Source organism: Ranitomeya imitator, chromosome 4 (genome assembly GCF_032444005.1).
Source record: "Ranitomeya imitator isolate aRanImi1 chromosome 4, aRanImi1.pri, whole genome shotgun sequence".
In the NCBI taxonomy this organism is placed as follows: Eukaryota; Metazoa; Chordata; class Amphibia; order Anura; family Dendrobatidae; genus Ranitomeya; species Ranitomeya imitator.
Genome location: NC_091285.1, coordinates 140,092,208 through 140,114,670, shown reverse-complemented (window position 1 = coordinate 140,114,670; position 22,463 = coordinate 140,092,208). Strand labels below are relative to the sequence as shown.

The 22,463-nt window shown below is 43.8% G+C and overlaps 1 protein-coding gene across 5 annotated transcripts in view; it reads left to right on the top strand.

The window, feature by feature from the left end:
• The window catches only part of PRR7 (proline rich 7, synaptic), a 167,341-nt gene that overhangs the window by 75,078 nt on the left and 69,800 nt on the right, over positions 1-22,463 (top strand). The window lies entirely within an intron of this gene.

Below are 22,463 nucleotides of genomic sequence, written 5' to 3'. Positions count from 1 at the left end.
GCCATGAGGAGAAGGTGGCCCTTTACGCAGATGATGTGTTACTGTTCCTAGGAGATGCACAGGAGTCTTTGAGGGTTGCTATGCATAGCATTACTAAATTTGGGACTATTTCTGGCCCATCCATTAATTGGGACAAGTCCGTGTTGCTCCCCTTGGACATGGTGGCATCCCTGACACTTGACCTTGTGATTCCTTTACGGGTGGTTACTGAGTTTAAATATTTGGGCATTGTAATTTTGGCCAGGATAGAGGTCTATGAGCGGCTCAATTTGACTCCTTTGCTTGGGAGATATCAGCAGAAGATTGTGGCGTGGAAGAGGCTGTTCCTGTCAGTTGTGGAGTAGAGTTAATTTGATTAAAATGATACTCATGCCTAAACTCCTCTACATGCTCCATAATGCTCCGATGTGGTTGGCACAAAATACATTTTATAGGATCAACTCTCTTTTTAGGGATCTGATTTGGAAGGTTGGACGGGCATGCATTAAACTGGAACATCTGCCAAGATCGAAAGACGAGGGAATATTAGCTGTCCCTAACCCATGGATCACCCTAGCATGGTGGGGCTGATGTGATTAAGAGGGTTTGGTCAGTGGCAGCGTATAGGCATTTGGTTGGTGTCGCAGCTGCTTGATGGTGGCGCACTAAAGATGTTTGAAATGCTCAGGAAGGAGTTTCATTTGAGCCAGATTTTATTTTTCCAGTATCTGCAGCTGAGACACGCTCTCAATAAACAGATTGACGTGTCATGTGTGGTTCTGCAGCCAGACAGTTTATTGAATCTCGTAGGACCTCAGAGGAACACGAGGGAATTCATTACATTAATGTACAGGGGTCTGCTGAGAACATTCCTACTATGACACCTGTTAACGATGAGAGAGAAATGGGTGGCAGACCTGGGTTCGATTTCGGAATCTCAGTGGGAGTCCATATTGCAGTATATTCCCAAGGTGTCTATGAGTGAGGCCAGAAGGGTGTCACAGCTGTACTTAGTCTATGGAGTGTACAGGACTCCAGTGTGGATGATGAAGACAGGACTGAGAGGGGATTCAAAATGCCAAAGATGTTCTGAGGGGCTGATCTCTTACATATGATGTGGTCGTGTCCTCACCTTCAGTCTTTCTGGGTGAAAATCTTTAATTTGATCCAGGAGGTGATGGGGTAAATATTCCGTGTACTCTGCTGATGTGCGTACTGGAATGTGTGGAAGATATTGCTAACGATGAATGGGGGAGATTGGCTATAGCCAGGTTTTTGTATGCTACTAGGAAACATCGCAGTGCTTTGGTTGGATGAAAATAGAAAAAAATTACCGCACACAATACTGGTATGATGCGAAAAAAGGTATATGCCAGGTTTTATTTAAACAAAGAATTTCAAAGTTGCCACAGATTTTGTAGACAGAAATATATACAGACAGAGACCCAACGTTTCGACCCTCCTGGGTCTTATTCATGGGGTTTTACTCTGATCCTATGATACAAATAGACAAGAGTGGCAATAGTAGAAGGTAGGCGACCAATTCCTCTAAAGCATAACCTTGTAGTTCATCCTGTTCATCGCTGCAGCAGGGCGCGGGAGCGCCGCTGATCACACACCTATATACAGGACTTACAGGCCATCCTTAAGTGTGACGGCTCCTGTTACCAACCTTCCTCCACCCGGGACACATAGGCCTTATATTGGCCCTACTACAAGGTTATGCTTTAGAGGAATTGGTCGCCTACCTTCTACTATTGCCACTCTTGTCTATTTGTATCATAGGATCAGAGTAAAACCCCATGAATAAGACCCAGGAGGGTCGAAACGTTGGGTCTCTGTCTGTATATATTTCTGTCTACAAAATCTGTGGCAACTTTGAAATTCTTTGTTTAAATAAAACCTGGCATATACCTTTTTTCGCATCATACCAGTATTGTGTGCGGTCATTTTTTTCTATTTGGATTAACTGGACCACACGGTCCGTTTTACCAGCACCTGCTTGTCCCTGACCTGAGTGCACACCATTATCCCTATATATTGGTTGGATGAAAAACCGCCAGCTAAACAAGAATTTGTGAACAGAATAAACTTTATTATCTTAATGGAAAGAAATACAGTATATATATATATATATATATATATATACTAGCTGAAGAGCCCGGCGTTGCCTGGGCATAGTTATAGCACGTGGTTAGTTATAGCACGTCACTTCTCTTATTTTCCCATTACGCCTCTCATTTTCCCAATCACATCTTTAATTTTCCCCCTCACATCTCTCATTTTCTCCCTCACACCTCTCATTTTCTCCCTCACTCCTCTCATTCCCGCCTAACACTTGTCATTTCGACCTCACATCTGTCATTTTCCGATCACTACACTATTTTCCCTCACTCCTCTCATTTTGCACTCACACCTTTTCATTTTCACCTCACACCTCTCATTTTCACCTCAGTATACACATGTTTGTCATCTCCCTTATATATAGTATACACCTGTATGTCATCTCCTGTATATAGTATATACCTGTATGTCATCTCCCCTGTATATAGTATATACCTGCTGTGTGTCATCTCCCCTGTATATAGTATATACCTGTATGTCATCTCCTCCTATATATAGTTTATACCTGTATGTCATCTCCTCCTTTATATAGTATATACCTGTATGTCATCTCCTCCTATATATAGTATATACCTGTATGTCATCTCCTTCTATATATAGTATATACCTGTATGTCATCTCCTCCTGTATATAGTATATACCTGTGTGTCATCTCCCCTGTATATAGTATATATCTGTGTGTCATCTCCTCCTGTATATAGTATATACCTGTATGTCATCTTCTATATATAGCATATACCTGTATGTCATCTCCTCCTGTATATAGTATATACCTGTAGGTAATCTGCTCCTGTATATAGTATATACCTGTGTGTCATCTCCTCCTATATATAGTATATACCTGTATGTCATCTCCTCCTGTATATAGTATGTACCTGTATGTCATCTCCTCCTTTATATAGTATATACCTGTGTGTCATCTCTCCTGTATATAGTATATATCTGTGTGTCATCTCCCCTGTATATAGTATATACCTGTGTGATCTCCTGTATTAGACCTCGTTAACACGTTATTTGCTCAGTATTTTTACCTCAGTATTTGTAAGATAAATTGGCAGCCTGATAAATCCCCAGCCAACAGGAAGCCCTCCCCCTGGCAGTATATATTAGCTCACACATACACATAATAGACAGGTCATGTGACTGACAGCTGCCGTATTTCCTATATGGTACATTTGTTGCTCTTGTAGTTTGTCTGCTTATTAATCAGATTTTTATTTTTGAAGGCTAATACCAGACTTGTGTGTGTTTTAGGGCGAGTTTCGTTTGTCAAGTTGTGTGTGTTGAGTTGTGTGTGGCGACATGCATGTAGCGACTTTTGTGAGATGAGTTTTGTGTGGCAACATGCGTGTAGCAACTTTTTGTGTGTCGAGTTGCATGTGACAGGTTAGTGTAGCAAGTTGTGTGCAGCAAGTTTTGCGCATTGCGAGTTTTGCGCGTGGTGAGTTTTATGTCTGGTGCCTTTTGAGTATGTGGAAGTTTTGTGTGAGGCAACTTTTGCATGTGTTGCAAATTTTGTGCATGTGGCAATTTTTCCGCATGTGCAAGTTTTGCGTGTGGCGAGCTTTCCATGAGGTGAGTTTTGCACTTGTGGCGAGTTTTGCGTGAGCTTATTTTTTGCATGTGGCGAGTTTTGCGCGTGGTGAGTTTTGAGCGGCGACTTTTGTGTTTCGACTTTTATGTGGCGAGGTTGGCGTATGTGTGGTGAAATGTGTGCTGAGGGTAATATATGTGTTCAAGCACGTGGTAGTGTGTGGCGCATTTTGTGTGTGTGTTCATATCCCCGTGTGGTGAGTATCCCATGTCGGGGTCCTACCTTAGCAACTGTACAGTATATACTCTTTGGCACCATCGCTCTCACTCTTTAAGTCCCCCTTGTTCACATCTGCCAGCTGTCAATTTGCCTCCAACACTTTTCCTTTCACTTTTCCCCATTATGTAGATAGGGGCAAAATTGTTTGGTGAATTGGAAAGCGCGGGGTTAAAATTTCACCTCACAACGTAGCCTATGACGCTCTCAGGGTCCAGATGTGTGACTGTGCAAAATTTTGTTGCTGTAGCTGCGACGCTTCCAACACTTTTCCTTTCACTTTTTTCCCCATTATGTAGATAGGGGCAAAATTGTTTGGTGAATTGGAACGCGCGGGGTTAAAATTTCACCTCACAATGTAGCCTATGACGCTCTCGGGGTCCAGACGTGTGACTGTGCAAAATTTTGTGGCTGTAGCTGCGACGGTGCAGATGCCAATCCCGGACATACACACACACACACACACACACATTCAGCTTTATATAGTAGATATATATATATATATATATATATATATATATATATATATATATATATATATATATATACCGTATTTTCCGCTTTGCAAGACACACTTTATTTCCCCCAAATTTGGGGGGGAAATGGGGGTGCGTCTTACAAAGCGGATATACCACTTACAGGCTGGGATGAGGGGGTGTCTGCCGCCGCTGCCACCCGCCGCTGCCGCCCGCCACCGCTGCCGCCCGCCACCGCTGCTGGCCCGGGTGATGCTGGAGGCTCCGGTGCTGCGCGGGGCTCTGGCGACATTTTGTGAAAGACCAGAGCCCCCTGGCACTTCTTCCATGTGTTCCTGTATGACTGACTCTGGGAAAATGACCGCCGGAATCTCGGGAGATGAGATTTCAGTGCTGAGATCTCATCTCTCGAGATTCCGGCAGCCATTTTCCCGGAGTCAGTCAAACAGGAACGCATGGAAGAAGTGCCGGGGGGCTCTGATCTTTCGCAAAATGTCGCCAGAGCCCCCCGCAGCATCAGAGACAGCCCTGCAGACCCCCTCAACCCAGCCTGCAGCACAGGAGCCTCCTGCAGCACCGGAGTCCCCCTGCAGACCCTGTCATCCCAGCCTGCAGCACAGGAGCCCCCTGCAGCACAGAAGCCCCCCTGCAGACCCCCCTCATCCCAGCCTGCAGCAATGCTCCACTCCTGCCTCCAGCAACGACCCTGGGACCCTGATCCACCGCAGCCACAACCCCTGGTAAGTAATAAGACACATGGATTATAAGATGCCCCACCAATTTATTAACAAAAGTTTTTTCCTATTTTTCTCCTCAAAATTTGGGGTGCGTCTTATAATCCGGAGCATCTTACAAATCGAAAAATACGGTATATATATATATACTGTATATATATATATATATATATATATATATATATATATATTAAGACAGGTCAACATACGCAATTTGAAAATGTGTGGGGTGGATGGATGGACTACCCGGTTGTGGCTTCTGCTAAACTACTGCAGAATAGGATGGTTGCCGCCTAATTGCTTTTGACACAATTTTATTTTGTAAAGTGAGGTAATGTGAAGTTCTATACAAACATGCTAAGCTGTGACATACATTGTTGAAAATAAAGTTTATTTGGATGTGGTTTGGGTGTGGGGTGGGGGGAAGTGGGAAGTGGCGGGATATCGATTAAGGTTGTTACCTAATGAAAAAATTGAACTGGAAAATCTGTATCATTTTGGTGCTTGTATTGAACTGTACTACAATTTGGATTTTTTCAATAAAAACTACTTGATTTAGAAAAAAGATAGGTTGTGGACTTAAATCTCTCTTGGATAATTTCACAGTTATGAATATTGATTTTGTAAGGGCAAATTTGCAGCTATTGGCTTTTACTGGTTGGAGCTCTTTTATATCCGGGACTCTTAGAAATGAATAAACTATCTGGGAATGTAAGAATCACATGGAATTTCTGAAAAATATGATGATATTAATTCAAGTTCTTTATGTGTGACATAATTAACTCATAGTTTATTCATAGATATAATAGGGACACTATACAGCTCTGGAAAAAATTAAGAGACCACCACATCAAACCCTGTCATGGGCAGCCCAATCTCCAGACCTGAACCCCTTTGAAAACCTCTGGACTGTAATCAAGAAGATGATGGATAGTCACGAGCCATAAAACAAAGAAGAACTGCTTACATTTTTGTGCCAGCAGCAGTGTGAAAGACTGGTGGAAAGCATGCCAAGACGCATGAAAGCTGTGATTAAAAATCATGGTTATTCCACAAAATATTGATTTCTGAACTCTTCCTGAGTTAAAACATTAGTATTGTTGTTTCTAAATGATTATGAACTTGTTTTCTTTGCATTATTTGAGGTATGATAGCAGAGTTTTTTTTTATTTTTACCCTTTTTCTTTGTCAGAAAAAAAATACAAAATTTATTGTTTGGAACTTCAGAGACATGTTGTCAGAAGTTTATAGACTAGAAGAACAATTTACATTTTATTCAAAAATATACGGTACCTAAAAAGAGAAAAATCAGACAAACTGAACATTTTGCAGTGGTCTCTTAATTTTTTCCAGAGCTGTATGTCCCAGTGACAAACTAAACTACCAGTCCTGAATAGTGATGAGCGAGTGTGCTTGTTACTCGAATTTTCCAAGCATGCTCGGGTGTTCTCTGAGGATCTTGGGTGTGCTCGTAGATTATGTTTGTGTCCCCGCAGCTGCATGATTTGTGGCTGTTAGACAACCTGAACACATGCAGGGATAGCCTGTTAGGGAATCCCCACATGTATTCAGGCTGTCTAGCAGCCGCAAATCATGCAGCTGCAGGGACACAAACATAATCTACGAGCACGCCCAAGATACTCGGAGAACACCCGAGCATGCTCGGAAAACTTGAGTAACGAGCACACACACTCATTATTAGTCCTGAACATATAACATATAATATAAGAGCTCACAGTACAGTTATTGATGGTGACTTACAGCTGACGCTCTGTCTGATGGAGCCGTTCACTTTTCCAGTCTTTTCCATCTGGCCCAGACTGATATGGCAGCTTCTTGCAGCCAGGACTCGTCTGCAGCGATTGCAAAAAAGAAACATATGACTTCTCACAATTCAGGCACCATCTCCATCTATCCCCAACCTGCACAATCTCTTTATCCTGCTGATACCCCAAAGCCGAGCCGCTGCTGCCGTATATGTCCCTCTAATTTTCCTACTACTTGAGCCTTAGATTCCTCTTTCATTGCACTCATAAAGTATGATGTCAACAAAAGAACAAAAGTGCCCCACAAACACTAAGATACCCCTACAGTGAATTCCTCCAAACGCACAGTATGATGTCCCTACTGTAACCCACCCTTCAACTGCCCGGGAAAAGTATGGTGACCCCAACACAGTATGATCCCCCAACTGTGACCCCCCACACAGTCTTCCATGCATGATTTTGGCCCTACATCCAATATAATGGCCTCACACCTCTCCACACTGTATAATGGCCCCCATACAGCCCTCCACACTGTATAATTGCTTGCATACAGTTTAATGGCTCCCACATAGCCCTCTAAATATTTTAATAGCCCTACATACAGCATAATGTGCCCCATAGTCCATACAACATAATGTACCCCATAGTCTGTACTGCACAATGCACCCCATAGTCCATGCAGCATACTGCACCCTGTAGTGCATACAGCATAATGTACCCCATAGTCTGTACATCATAATGCACCCCATAGCCCATACAGTATAATGCACCCTGTATTCCATACAGCATAATGCACACCATAGTCTATACAGCATAATGCACCCCATATCCCATACAGTATAATGCACCCCATAGTCTGTACAATAAAGCACCCCATAGTCCATATAGTATATTCAAACCCCATAGTCCTTACAGAATAATGCACCCCATAGCCCATACAGTATAAGGCAGCACAGAGTTGACCAGTGATCAAATGTAACCCTGACAGAGCTGCAGAGTTACCAAGCAGAGACTGGAGCATCTGTCATTATGACCACAATAAGCCGTACACTTCATAGAGGTGGCCTTTTTGGAAGAGTGGGAAGAAAAAAGTCTATTTACTCACAGGAAAGAAATATATATTGGTACCGTGTTAGCCAGTAGATAGAAAAATATTTAGAATTGAGAGTCCTCAGTGGTTGATACCTTTAGGTATCAACCACTGAGGACTCTCAATTCTAAATATTTTTTTATTTACTCACAAAAATTGTAAAGTTTGTTTTGAGTTTGCTAAAAGACATTTGGGCACTCCCCAAATGTATGGAGAAAGGTGCTGTGGTCAGATGAGACCAAAATTTAACTTTTTTGGCCACCGAGGTAAATGCAATATCTGGCGCCAAACCAACACAGCTCATCACCCCAAGAACTCCTTCCCCATAGTAAAACAAGCTGTGGGGATGTTTTTTGGCAGCATGGACAGGGGAAAGGGTCCTAGTCAAGAGGAAGATAGATGGTGTGAAATACAGGGATATCCTTTAAGCAAAACCTTTTTCAGTCTGTCAGTGATTTGAGACTGTGGCGGAGGTTCACCTTCCAACAAGACAATAACCCAAAGCATACTGCTAAAGCAACACTAGAGTGGTTTAAGGGGAAATGTGTAAATGTTCTGAAGTGGCCTAGTCAAAGCCTGGACCTCAATCCAATTGAGAATTTGTTTGTGGTCAGACTTGACGATTGCTGTTCACTAAAGGAAACCATCTAGATGACAGAGCTGAAACAGTTTTGCTTTGATGAATGGGCAAAAATCCCAGTGGCAAGACATGGAAAGCTAATAGAGACTTTTCTAAAACAACTTGCAGCTGTAATTGCTGTGAAAGGATGCACTATAGACTAATGACTTTGGGGGTGCACACTGAAGTTTACAGATATTTTGTCCAATTTGTTCTTTTCTTCACAATAAAAAGAAAGCCAAATGTTCACAGTTATAGGCATGCTCTTTACATGAACTACTGAAAACCCTCAAAAAATAATTGTGAGGTAGCAAAGCACCAAAAATGATATTTTCGCAAGCCATTGTATACAGTTTCTTTCTTCAACTCTAGTTGCTCCACAAGTGTTCGATTAGTTGAGGTCTAGGGACTGTGGGGGCCAGTTCAGAACCTCTACTTCATTGTTGTTGAACTATTGCTTCGCCAGTCTCGACGTATGGTTTGGATCATTGTCTGTTGGGACGCTATGTTTTTCTTTTCATACCCATACTACTCGAGTGTATGAAGTAACTCATCTTGTAGAATACTCACATATAGCTCAGCATTGAGACCAACATCGATTCTGGTCAAGTATCCAACAACTTTGGCTGTGAAACCATCCCATATCATGTGGCTTCCTCCACCAAACTTCAACTTCAGTTCCTTCTATTTCTCGATTCTTTAGCCCCTTTTTCTCTCGTTTCTTCCAGACCTATTTGCACCCACTAAAGTCTTTGACTTTTGTTCCATTGCTCCAAATCACCTGTTTCCAATCTTCTACTGTCCACTATTCGTACTTTTTTTGCAATCTTGAGTCAGCACTTCTTTTGATGATATTGGAGGAGAGGCTTCTTCATCTTTTTTCAGGCCACCATTCCAGCCTTGTGTAACCTGCATCACACGGTGCTTGCATGGTCATCTGTGATATTTCTATTACGAATAGAGATGGACAATCTCGAACAGTAAAGTTTGGGGTCCATACCAAACACTTCATTTTCGGGCACAGACCTCAAACACGAACTTCGGCAGCTTGCACATCGGGATGTTTCCCATGCTGTTATCTGCATGATAGTACGAGAAACCCCGGAGGCTCTGATCATTGGTAGGATCAGTAAAGCCGGTCAGAGAGCTGCAGTTCCCACACACTCATGACAGCGTGAGTGAGCATCTGTTACCGACGATAAAAAGGTTACCTCTGCTCACACGTGTCGGCTGATGATTGAGTGCCACTCCCCAGTGAGAGCTGGCTCCGCTGAGTGGAGTATTCATCAGCCGGTGCCTGCGCTATAAATACTTTTTTTTTAAAATGACATGGAATCGCTTCTATTTTTGATAACCAGGGCAGGCAAAAGTGGCAACCTCAGCCGTCACCTTTATCATGACTGGTTATCAAGAATAGGTTAGTCTCACACTGTTTTTTTAAATGATGTAAATAAATAATTTAAAAAAGGTCTGGTGTACTCAGACTGGTGTAGGGCCATAAATATTGCCCCCCCCCCAGCCTAAAAATAGCAGCCCGCAGCTGCTCCAGAAAAGGCAGATCTATTAGATGTGCCAATTCTGGTGCTTTGCCCTTCCCCCTTGCTTTGGTGCGGTGGCAAGTGGGGTAATGCTTATGGTGTTGATGTCAGCTGTTTTATGGCCGCTGACATCAAGCCCATAGGTTAGTAATGGACAGGCGTATTTAAGTATGGAGGGCCCATTACTATCCCCATAGTTAGATTGTAAAAAAGACACAGCCAGAATAAAATCATTTAATTAAAAGAAAGACACAGACTCTTTTTATTTGAAACAAAAATAAAAAAGCACAGTTACTCACCTTATGCCTAATCCACTGATGCTCATGTCACGTGTATAAAAACAGAAAATAATAAACAACCATGATACTCACCTTATTCGTAATCCACCGATGCCCATGTCCTGGGAAAAAAACTGAAAATAAATAACAATATGCATCTCCTTTCCGATGCGAAGATAATCCATAATGTCCCATGATGTAAATCAGGATGATTTTTTTTTTTTTATTTCGATAGCAGTCACATCAGTAATGCGACAACTAACCCCATCAGCTAGAACACACTGAAAGTAGCGTAATTGCTCCTGCAGTGTCTAGCACCGAGCTCCTGTGAGAAAGTTCATCGGAGTTCAAACCTGATGAACCCCAGTGACCTGACTTATGGCACAGCTCGCTGCTTAAAGGGAACCTGTCACCCTCAAAATGCTGTAGATAAGCCCGTGATGCCTCTGGGCTTATCTCGTCTTCGATTTTGGGGGTGACATGTTCCCTTTAAGAAAGTACTCACACAATTAGAGGTGCCGTAAGTGAAGTAACTGAGGTTCATCAGGTTTGAACTCCGGTGAGCTTTCTCACGGCAGCTCAGCGTTATACACTGGAGAAGCGATTGTGCTCTTATCAGTGTGTTCTGGCTAGCAAGGATACAGTAGCTTTTGCATCACTGATGCCACCGGGTCTCTCGGTAGTTGCGAGGCCCGGAAACCTCATGGGAAACTTTGAGGGACATTTTAAGGTTACTGGAGTTTCCAGCTGCTGGAGCACCTGAATGCTATGAAATAATTTTACATTGGGTGTGTATTTTTACTGTACTTGTTAATAAATAAAAAAAATAAATGAAAAACAAAAAGTGATGAGGTCACCTGTAATTTTAATAAACAGCAGGGAAATTCAATTGTTGAGGAATGATATTAAGATTCTGGGAAGGAGGGCAATGTTCCTAAAGGTTCCAAGGCTATTAATATCTAGGGGTACCCCGAGAAAAAATGACATAGTGTCCCCCCATCATTTCAAACCAGCAAAGGCTAAGCAGACAGCTGTAGACTGATATTAGTAGCCATGGAAGGGGCCAGGAAAATTGGCCCTCCCCCCAGGCTAAGGACATCAGCCCTCACAAACTCAGAAATGACACATGGTGCAGTGGCAAATGGGGTATTATTCGTGGGGTTGATGTCAGCTTTGGAGAGACGTCTACAAGATGCCCCTATTACTAACCCAATAGATAGATGGTAAAAAAATACACAGCCAGAATAAAATCCTTTATTTGAAAGACAGAGACACCTTTATTTGAAATAAAAATTAAAACAAGTTATACTTACCTTACCAATCATCAATCGATGCCCCTGGTCATCTATAAAAGACAGAAAGTATTAAACAACCATATCTCTAACCTATCCCCAACGTGAAGATAATCCTCCAAAGTCTATGTTCCCTGCCAAAGAAGAAAAATAATAAATAACCATACCCAAGTCCTTCTCCTGCTCAACCCCACAATTTTATCCCACTTGCCATCGCAACAGGGAATGGTAAGAGCAGAGGCAAAGCACCAGAATTGGCGCTTCTTAATAACGCCTTTTCTGGGGTAGCTACGTGCTGCTATTTTTAAGCTGGGGGGGCAATATCCATGGCCCCTAATCAGTCTGAGAATACCAGCACCCAGCTGTTTGCTTTAGCTTGGCTGGTTGTAAAAAATGGGGGCACCACATACCGTTTTTTAACATTAGTTATTTAAGCAACAAATAAAAAATGACATGGGACCCCTCTATTCTTGATAGCCAGCCATAATAAAACTGACAGCTGATTTTTGCCTGTGCAGGTTATCAAAAATGGAAGAAACCCTACGTCATTTTTTATTATATATTGCAAAGGCGCCGGTTGATTACTCCCATCAGCGGCGCCTGCTCTCGCTGTTATCAGCGACAGCAGGTGTAGGTTGATGGGAAAAGTACTCTCTCATCAGCCGACGCATGTGACCAGAGTTGACCTTTTTACTGCCAGTCACAGCTGCTGGCTCACGCTGTCATCTGACTGTGTGGGAACTGCAGCTCTCTGATCGCAGGAATGATCTAACTGCCGATCAGAGCCCGTGTTTGCCACACTGTCATGGAGATGAGAGTGTGGCAAACAACAAATGTCCGGGTTCGCGTTCCCAAACTGAACATTTTTTAGATGTTTGGCCGATCCCACTGGACCTGAAAATCCAGATCAAGACCAGAGACGTCCATCGGATCGGACTGTGCCATAGATGAGTATAGTAAAAGGTCATACTGTATATACAGCGTATTAGAATGCTATATATGAGGGCTTACAGGTACTGGACTTACCTCATATGGGAAATACCTGGTGACAGGTTCTCATTAACGTGTTTTTCTTATATATGGGGTTATAAGTGGCGTCATTTTAAAACACTCGTATATAAGCCATATTGGTGTAAGAAATCATTCATTTTCATGTCAACATTTCTTTTATGGTTTTGGAAAGTAAAAATATTGCATAGATAAAGAAAGAATTTGCACTTATGAATAAAAGTGTTATTTGCAGATCAGTCAAACTATACATATACAATACACAGTTTCTAGTTAATGGTATTGTCACGGGTTTACCGCGACAAGAGAGAAGCAAGAAGACCGCAGCTTCTGATTTCTCATACTCCTGCACTGATTAGAAGCACTTTACCTTCATATTAAATTGTATAAGTTTCTTTCAGCAGTGCAGGGGTTAATCTGCTCAGTTAAGAGCTCCTGAAAGCTTTCCTGCTTAAGGCTCAGCTGTGCACTGTTACCCACTCCCATCTCCTATATAATCTGGGCCCTGGCTAGCACAAATTGTCAGAGTTAGCTTTTGCTGCATGGCTAAAGTTTGTTGGTGGTTATTATTGTAGAAGGCATTTAGTGGATTTATCTGTGACTGTTCCTAGGTTTTGAATGTGTGACAATTCCCTTCTCTTCTCCTACTTTGTTTTAACCCCATCTTCCACTCCCTAGTGCATTCATTTGTTGTCTGTGTGAGTATATTTGTGTGTTTGATATTTCCCATTACCCCTGTTCGTATTACTTTGTTAGTCTGGTTGGTGTATTATGGTACACTTCTACTCCCCTCTTCCCTGGGCGGGGGAAGGTTAAAAAATGAGGGCGGATTCAGGCGCTAAGGGTACCGTCACACAGTGGCATTTTGATCGCTACGACGGCACGATTCGTGACGTTCCAGCGATATCTTTACGATCTCGCTGTGTCTGACACGCTCCTGCGATCAGGGACCCCGCTGAGAATCGTACGTCGTAGCAGATCGTTTGAAACTTTCTTTCATTGCTGGATCTCCCGCTGACATCGCTGAATCGGCGTGTGTGACGCCGATTCAGCGATGTCTTCACTGGTAAACAGGGTAAACATCGGGTTACTAAGCGCAGGGCCGCACTTAGTAACCCGATGTTTACCCTGGTTACCAGCGTAAACGTAAAAAAACCAAACACTACATACTTACCTTCTGCTGTCTGTCCCCGGCGCTGTGCTTCTCTGCACTCCTCCTGCATCCTGTGTCAGCGCCAGCCAGCCGGAAAGCAGAGCGGGTGTGTCGGAGGCTGCCGACAGTCGTACTGCATCTGGCTACAGAAGGTCTCAGCGGTTGGCCTTGCAGACTAGTATCCACCTCCCCCAGCCTGTCCCCTGGATTGTTTTCTATTTGCACTTCCCTGTCGAGCCTTGGAGCTGTAGCAGTCGGCTAGCGTCCTCATTGGAGTTTGTAGGACGACAGTGTTTCTTTCTGAGTCTACTCAAGCTAAGGTTCCCCTTGTTTTGTGTGTCCTAGCTGTCTGTACTGTTAGTGGGGTTCCACCAGCGTTCACCCCTTTCTTCCCTAAACAGGGCTTACTGCAAGGGTCTGACAGGTACTAGGTATCCTGCTCGGCGAAAGGTGCGGAACCTATTTAGGGTTTCTAAGGGCATACAGGGGGATGTTATATCTGCCTAAAGGTCTCTTACTCCCCGCTTCTCTACATTTGGGCCCCTTTTCCCTTTATCCCTTTGAGTTGCACTTAGTCTGTCCTACACTGTGTGTGACATTAACAGCCGCCGTTCACGTTTTCTAAAGAAAAAAAAAAAATTAACACATGTTTTTTTTGTGTGGGTTTTTTCTGTGGGTTTTTTTTATCTTTTGCTGGGTTCATGGATCCTGATTCTGTGATGGCAGAGGAGCTTCAGAGGTTGTCACTGGAGGTGACTGACCTTCGTTCTGAGGTTCAGCAGCAACGGCAGCGGCTACAGGCTCCTATTGTGGGGGAATCTGCAGGTAGGCGGGTCCAGCTTAAACCCATTATTGCCAGGTTTTCTGGGGGTAGGGACAAGTTTTTTGTGTTTAAAGAAGCATGCAAATTGGACTTTAAACGGTGTCCTTACTCCTCTGGAGATAAGGAGCAACCAGTAGGAATTGTTATTTCACTATTGCAGAGGGAACTGCAGTCCTAGGCTTTTTCTCTACCACTGGATTCTATGTATCTCCAGTCGGTGGAGGAGATTTTAAGGGCTCTTGCCCTCATCAATGATGACCCTGAACGTGTTTTCTTGGCTTAATCCAGGCTGTGCATTCAGCAAGGGAGTCTTTCAGTGGAGATTTATAGCTCTGAGTTACACAGGTTGTCAACTGATACTAAATGGAATGACCCGGCTCTCAGAAGTCAATTCCTCCAGAGTCTCACTGAAAGGCTGAAGGATGCTCCGAAACCCCAGAGTCCTTGGAAGCCAGGGTGTCTTTGGTTATTTGTGTGGATAGATGCCCCTTTGCCAGGGGTGCGTTCTAGCAGTAAACCTGTATTGGGGAGTGTGGAGAGGCCCATGCAGTTAGGGGGTGCCTCTGCATCAAACATTTCACAGGAGGTTCGCAAAAAAAGGGGGGGAGTTGTGTGGAAAAAGAGGACATTTTATTGGGGTCTGCCCTTTTATATGTAAACAAAGGGAGACTCGTTTAACCCTTGGTAGTCTGGAGTTAAATTTGGAATGGGTGCATTTTTTCATCAACCTGCAGGTCACGGTTTGTCCTGGAGAACAAAACCAAGGAATTTCTGTGTTTGTTGACAGTGGAAATGGAGTCGCTGCGTTTGCCAGAACTCACAGGCTGGTTTATTGTGCTTTAGCTAAGCCTACTTCCATCTTCATCCACCTCTCGTGTCTCACCTTTTCCTCATAGTTTGTAAGCTTGCGAGCAGGGCCCTCACTCCTCTTGGTATCTATTTTGAACTGTGATTTCTGTTATGCTGTAATATCTATTGTCTATACAAGTCCCCTCTATAATTTGTAAAGCGCTGCGGAATATGTTGGCGCTATATAAATAAAATGATTATTATTATTATTATTATTATTATTATTATTATTATCTTCACCATTGATTCAGCGCCACTTGCACAGAAAGCTTTCACTCACATTGTACGTACTGTAAGACTGAGGGTGAGGTCAGTTGATTGGGAAGTAATTCCTTGCTATGTCCTGGACGGTCTTCCCACACCAATTGTATTGGGTTTTCCCTGGTTGATGGATTGGCAAACCAGGGAGGTCATTGAGTGGGGCGATTACTGCCAGGAGAACTGTTTAAGGATTTAATTGCGGAAAGTCTGGAGAAGGGACACATCAGACCCTCATCTTCGTCCGTGGTGGCAGGGTTCTTCTTCATGAAGAAAAAAGAAGGCGGACTATGTCCCTGTTTAGATTTCTGGGAATTAAATCAAATTACCATCCGAGATCTATACCCTCTTCCTCTGATTCTGGATCTGTTCAGTCAGGTCGTGGGAGATAAGGTGTTCAACAAGATGGATTTAAGAGGGGCCTACAACCTGGTTAGAATCAGGGAAGGGGATGAATGGAAAATGGCATTCAATGCCCCTGAGGGTCATTTCAAGAGTCTGGTCATGTCTTTCAGTCTGACCAATGCACCAATACCTGCGGTATTCCAGCTTTTCATTAAGGATATTTTCTATCATTTGGTGGGTAAGTTTGTGGTAGTCTATCTATATGATATTTTGGTTTGCTCACCTGATTTGGAGACACATCAGGGGCATGTTAGAGAATTGTTACAAATATTAAGAGATAACAAATTCTATGCCAAACTGGAAAAATGTGTTTTCGCCATCCAGGATGTGCAGTTTTTGGGGTTCCTGTTTTCATCTTTGGGTTTTCGGATGGATCCAGGGAACATCCGTGTGGTCCTTGATTGGGACCGTCCCGAGAACCTGAAGGACTTACAATATTTCCAGGGCTTTACTAATTTTTATCGGAAATTCATCTGCAATTATTTAGTAATTGTGAAACCCCTTACTGGCATAACAAGGAAGGGGTCTGACTTTTCCAAATGGTAGGATGCTACCCTGGGTCTTTTTTCCTCCCTAAAGAACTGTTTCATCACGGCTCCTATACTCAGTCAACCCAAGATTTCCCAACCGTTTGTTGTGGAGGTGGATGCGTCGGAGGTGGGGGTTGGGGCTGTGTTGTCTCAGGGTCCGTCCCCTTGTAAATGGCATCCATGTCCAATCTTTTCAAAAATAATTTTCTTCGGCTGAGAGAAATTATGACGTGGGTAATAGGGAGCTTTTGGCAATCAAGTTGGTATTTGAAGAATGGCGGCATTGGGCTGTCCATCCTATTTCTGTTATCACTGACTATAAGAACTTGTTATATCTCCATTTGGCTAAACATCTCAACCCTAGGCAGGTTCATGGTCTCTGTATTTTACTAGGTTCAATTTTGTAGTCACTTTCCGTCCAGGGGTCAAAAATGTCATGGCTGATGCTTTGTCCCCAAGCTTCCCTGGTGGTGGTGACCATGAGAACCCTGCCCCGATTTTGCAGAAGGGGTAGTTATTTCGGCATTGTACCCTGAGCTGGAGGATGAGATGTTGGAGGCCCAGGTAGATGTCCCTGCCTCCTGTCCTCCAGGAAGGTTATTTGTATCACCAAATCTGCACCGCAAAGTAATAAGTGAACATCACAACTCTGTGCTTGCTGGTCATCCAGGTGGTAAGGCAACCAAGGACCTCATTTCTCGTCATTTTTTTGTGGCCAGGGTTGCATCGGGATGTGGTTGAACAGGAATCTGCTTGTAGAGTCTGTGCGCATTCTAAGGTATCACATACCCGTCCGGCTGGTACTCTTCTTCCACTGCCTGTTCCCAGCAGACCATGGACACACATGTGCATGGATTTTATTACTGACCTACCGGCATCTGCAGGCAAGACTGTGGTTTTGGTGGTTGTAGGTAGGTTCAGTAAAATAGTCCATTTGATCGCATTACCAGCACTTCCGAATGCCAAGACTCTTGCTCAGGTTTTTGTTAATGAGATTGTGAAGCTTCACTGGGTTCCTTCCGATGTGTTGTCAAATCGGGGGACCCAATTTGCTTTGTTGCTCTCCTGAGTGTGGCGTGAGGTTCTGAGTAATTTGAAGATTATGGGAGACAGGTACAAACGTATGACTGACAGAAAACGTGTGCCAGGTCCGGACCTGAATGTGAATGACTTTGTGTGGTTGTCGACCAGGAATATCAGGTTTAGGGTTCCTTCCTGGAAGTTGGGACCTAGATTCATTGGTCCCTATAAAATAACCGCTGTTATTAATCCAGCAGGGTTTCGTCTTGAGCTACCTCAGGCTCTTAAAATCCACAATGTCTTCCACAGGTCATTACTCAAGAAATATGTGGAACCTTTTAAGCCTTCACCCCTACTGCCGCCTCCAATAATGGTTGATGGAAATCTGGAGTTTCAGATTTTGAGGATTGTAGACTCTCGCCTCCAACGTTGTTACCTACAATCCTTGGTGCACTGGAAGGGTTATGGTCCAGAGGAAAAGATGTGGGTCTCGGCATTAGAGATGAATGCTCACAGGCTGGTTCATTCATTTCACACCTCTTATCCTGAGAAGCCTAGTCCTGAGTGTTCAGAGGCCACTCGTAGAAGGGGGGTACTGTCACGAGTGTGTCAGGGGCTGCAGACAGCCGCACTGCATCTGGCTTCAGAAGGTCTCAGCTATTGACCTTGCAGACTGGTGTATGCCTCCCTCGGCTTTAATGATCTCATCTGGATTTTGGTGTTAATTATTCCCCACTTCCTGTTGAGAGTTGCGGGTGTTATTTTCAATTTGCACTTCCCTGTTGAGGCTCAGAGCTGCATCAGTCGGCTAGCGTCTTCTTTGGAGTTTGAAGGCCAATGGTGTTTCTCTCTGAGTCTACTCAAGCTAAGTTTCCCCTTGTTTTGTGTATCCTGGCTGTCTATAGGGTTAGTAGTGTTTGACTAGCGTTCACCCCTTCCTTCCCTATGCAGGGCTTGCTGCTAGGGTCTGACAGGGATTAGGTATCCTGCTTGGCGATAGATGCGGAATCTATTTAGGGTCTCTTAGGGCAGACAGGGTGGCTTTAGACTTGTCTAGGGGTCTCCACTCCTCGCTTCCCTAGTGTTGCGCCCCTCTTCCTCTTATCCCTTTGTGTTGCACTTACACTGTGATTGACAACTGTGCACTGATAATATATTGGATAGTCTCTCTTTAGCCAAGTCCACAGGACATGGCAACCATGGTTTCCATAAAGAGTCTCACATTTTGATTCATCTGTCCACATAACAATTTTCCATTTGTCCTCAGTCTACTTTAAACTCATAGATCTATGAATACAAATAAGTTCCACAATTGGATGTGTTAAAAAAAATGTTCCTGTGCAGAGATAATCTTATAAATGTGCCCCTGCTATGTAATGTGTAATGGCCGTGTTTGACCGTGTAGGAACATGGTCTGATCATACCACATCTCCTGGCCAGGGGAGGAAGCAAAAGAGAGGATACAGACACTACATGGGATCGCAGCTTTTTATCAGGCAAAACATTTTCCTGCCTCTTTTTAACCTTTTCATACCAAAGCCGGTTTTCACTTTCCTGACCAGACCAATTTTTTCAATTCTGACCACTGTAACTTTATGAGGTAATGACTCTGGAAATCTTCAACGGATTCCACTGATTCTGAGATTGTTTTCTCGTGACATATTGTACTTAATGATAAAATTTCTTTGGTATGTCTTACGTTTATTTGTGAAAAAAATGTAAATTTGGCAAAAATTTTGAAAATGTTACAATTTGCAAAGTTTTAATTTTTATGCCCTTAAATTAGAGAGTCATATCACACAAAATAGTTAATAAATAACATTTCCCACATGTCTACTATAAATCAGCACAATTTTTGAAACATCTTTTTTTTGGTTAGTTAAGGCCCCTTCACATTAAGCGACGCTGCAGCGATACCGACAACGATCCGGATCGCTGCAGCGTCGCTGTTTGGTCGCTGGAGAGCTGTCACACAGACCGCTCTCCAGCGACCAACGATGCCGGTAACCAGGGTAAATATCGGGTAACTAAGCGCAGGGCCGCGCTTAGTAACCCTATGTTTACCCTGGTTACCATGCTAAAAGTAAAAAAAAAAAAACACTAGATACTTACCTACCGCTGTCTGTCCTCCAGCGCTGCGCTCTGCTTCTCTGCTCTCCTCCTGTACTGGCTGTGAGCCGGAAAGCAGAGCGGTGACGTCACCGCTCTGCTTTCCGGCTCACAGACAGTACAGGAGGAGTGCAGAGCACAGCGCTGGAGGACAGACGGCTGTAGGTAAGTATCTAGTGTTTGTTTTTTTAACTTTTAGCATGGTAACCAGGGTAAATATAGGGTTACTAAGCGCGGCCCTGCGCTTAGTTACCCGATGTTTACCCTGGTTACCAGTGAAGACATCGCTGGATCGGTGTCACACACGCCGATCCAGCGATGTCAGCAGGAGTCCAGCGACGAAATAAAGTTCTGGACTTTCCTCAGCGACCAACGATCTCCCAGCAGGGGCCTGATCGTTGGTCGCTGTCACACATAACGATTTCATTAACGATATCGTTGCTACGTCACAAATAGCAACGATATCGTTAACAATATCGTTATGTGTGAAGGTACCTTAAGTCATAGGGGATAAAAGTTGACCAGCGATTTTTTATTTTTACGACAAAATTTACAAAACCATTTTTAAAGCTGTGATTTTTGCCTGCTGCTGACAAATCAGTTTTGTGAAACTGCAAATGCTGCTCTGTTGATGCACATTACATAAGATAGTCCTCTGTCATATGCATCAATAGAGCGGAATGTGCAGTTTCACAACACTGGTCTCTCTGCAGAAGCCAACAAACACAGCTCAACCAATCTGAGGCCCTGCACATAGCCCCATTTTGCAGTATATGTTCCTTTCAGCCCAATAAATATATTTCCTTTCAGTCCCTCGATATAGAGTCCATCATGCATTATATCACTCCTCTCAGATCTCTGTATATAGCCCCATCCTGCAGGATATCGCTCCTCTCAGCCCCCTCTATATAGAATCTCTTCCTCCAGTATATCATCCTCTGAGTCGCCTGCATACAGCCCCATCCTTTTGAATATTGCCCCTTTTAGTACCCACTACCTAGGCACACCATTGCTCCCTTGTATGAACTTTCTGTATTGTGTTGAAAGAAGTTCCAACACTTTCTTTAACGAAGCACCTCCCAGAGCACAGCTTTGCTGCCAGGAAGCCAACTGAGACCAAACTGTGCATGATCGACCAAAAGCACTGCGACTAGTGCAGGACAGTTCTAAAGACAATTGGAAAGTAAATGGACCCTGGAGGGTCATTGTCACAGTTTCATATCTGACTGGCCTACGGACTCCTTGAGTGACAGCTCAGGCGCTCTATGAGATCTGAGGGTATGTGCACACGTCAGGTTTTTTTCCTGACAAAATCCGGAGAATTCTGCCAGAAAATCGCGTTTTTTTCCGCGCGGATTTCTCGCGTTTTTTGCGCGTTTTTTTTGCGGACTTTTTGCGTTTTTTTTTTTTTTTCCTGAATGCATGAAATCCGCAAAAAATCCGCAAAAAGAATGAGCATGGCCATTCATCTTGCGGATTGCGTTTTTTTTGCGGAAAAAAACGCATACATCTGCACAAAAAATGCGGAATGCATTCTAAATGATAGGATGCATTATTTGAGCGTTTTTTATGCGGATTTATAGCGTTTTTATCGGGAAAATCCGCAAAAAAAACGCGAAAAATCCGGACGTGTGCACATACCCTGAAGCATGCTGGATTGGACTGTCAGTTTTGTGAGTGATGGTCCAGTCATCCAATCTGATCTTGGAGCATGCTGGGCTGTCAGCATTTTGACTGACAGCCCTGCTGCTTAATCTGGTCTAGCCGGCCTGCATTTCCCCAGGTGTCTCCAATCTCTCATCATTTATAAGCTATTTAGCTGGGTTGCTGTCTGCAGTCCAATGTCAGTTGGAGCTTTGCTTAGGTTTATGCGTGTAAAGGCCCCTTCACATTAAGCGACGCTGCAGCGATACCGACAACGATCCGGATCGCTGCAGCGTCGCTGTTTGGTCGCTGGAGAGCTGTCATACAGACCGCTCTCCAGCGACCAACGATGCCGGTAACCAGGGTAAACATCGGGTAACTAAGCGCAGGGCCGCGCTTAGTAACCCGATGTTTACCCTGGTTACCATCCTAAAAGTAAAAAAAAACAAACAGTACATACTTACCTAACGCTGTCTGTCCCCGGCGCTCTGCTTCTCTGCACTCCTCCTGTACTGTCTGTGTGAGCACAGCGGCCGGAAAGCAGAGCGGTGACGTCACCGCTCTGCTTTCCGGCTGACCGACACTCACAGCCAGTGCAGGAGGAGAGCAGAGCACAGCGCTGGGGACAGACAGCGGTAGGTAAGTATGTAGTGTTTGTTTTTTTACTTTTAGGATGGTAACCAGGGTAAACATCGGGTTACTAAGAGCGGCCCTGCGCCTAGTTACCCGATGTTTACCCTGGTTACCAGTGAAGACATCGCTGGATCGGTGTCACACACGCCGATCTAGCGATGTCCACGGGAGATCCAGCGACGAAATAAAGTTCTGGACTTTGTTCAGCGACCAATGATCTCCCAGCAGGGGCCTGATCGTTGGTCGCTGTCACACATAACGATTTCATTAACGATATCGTTGCTACGTCACAAAATGCAACGATATCGTTAACAATATCGTTATG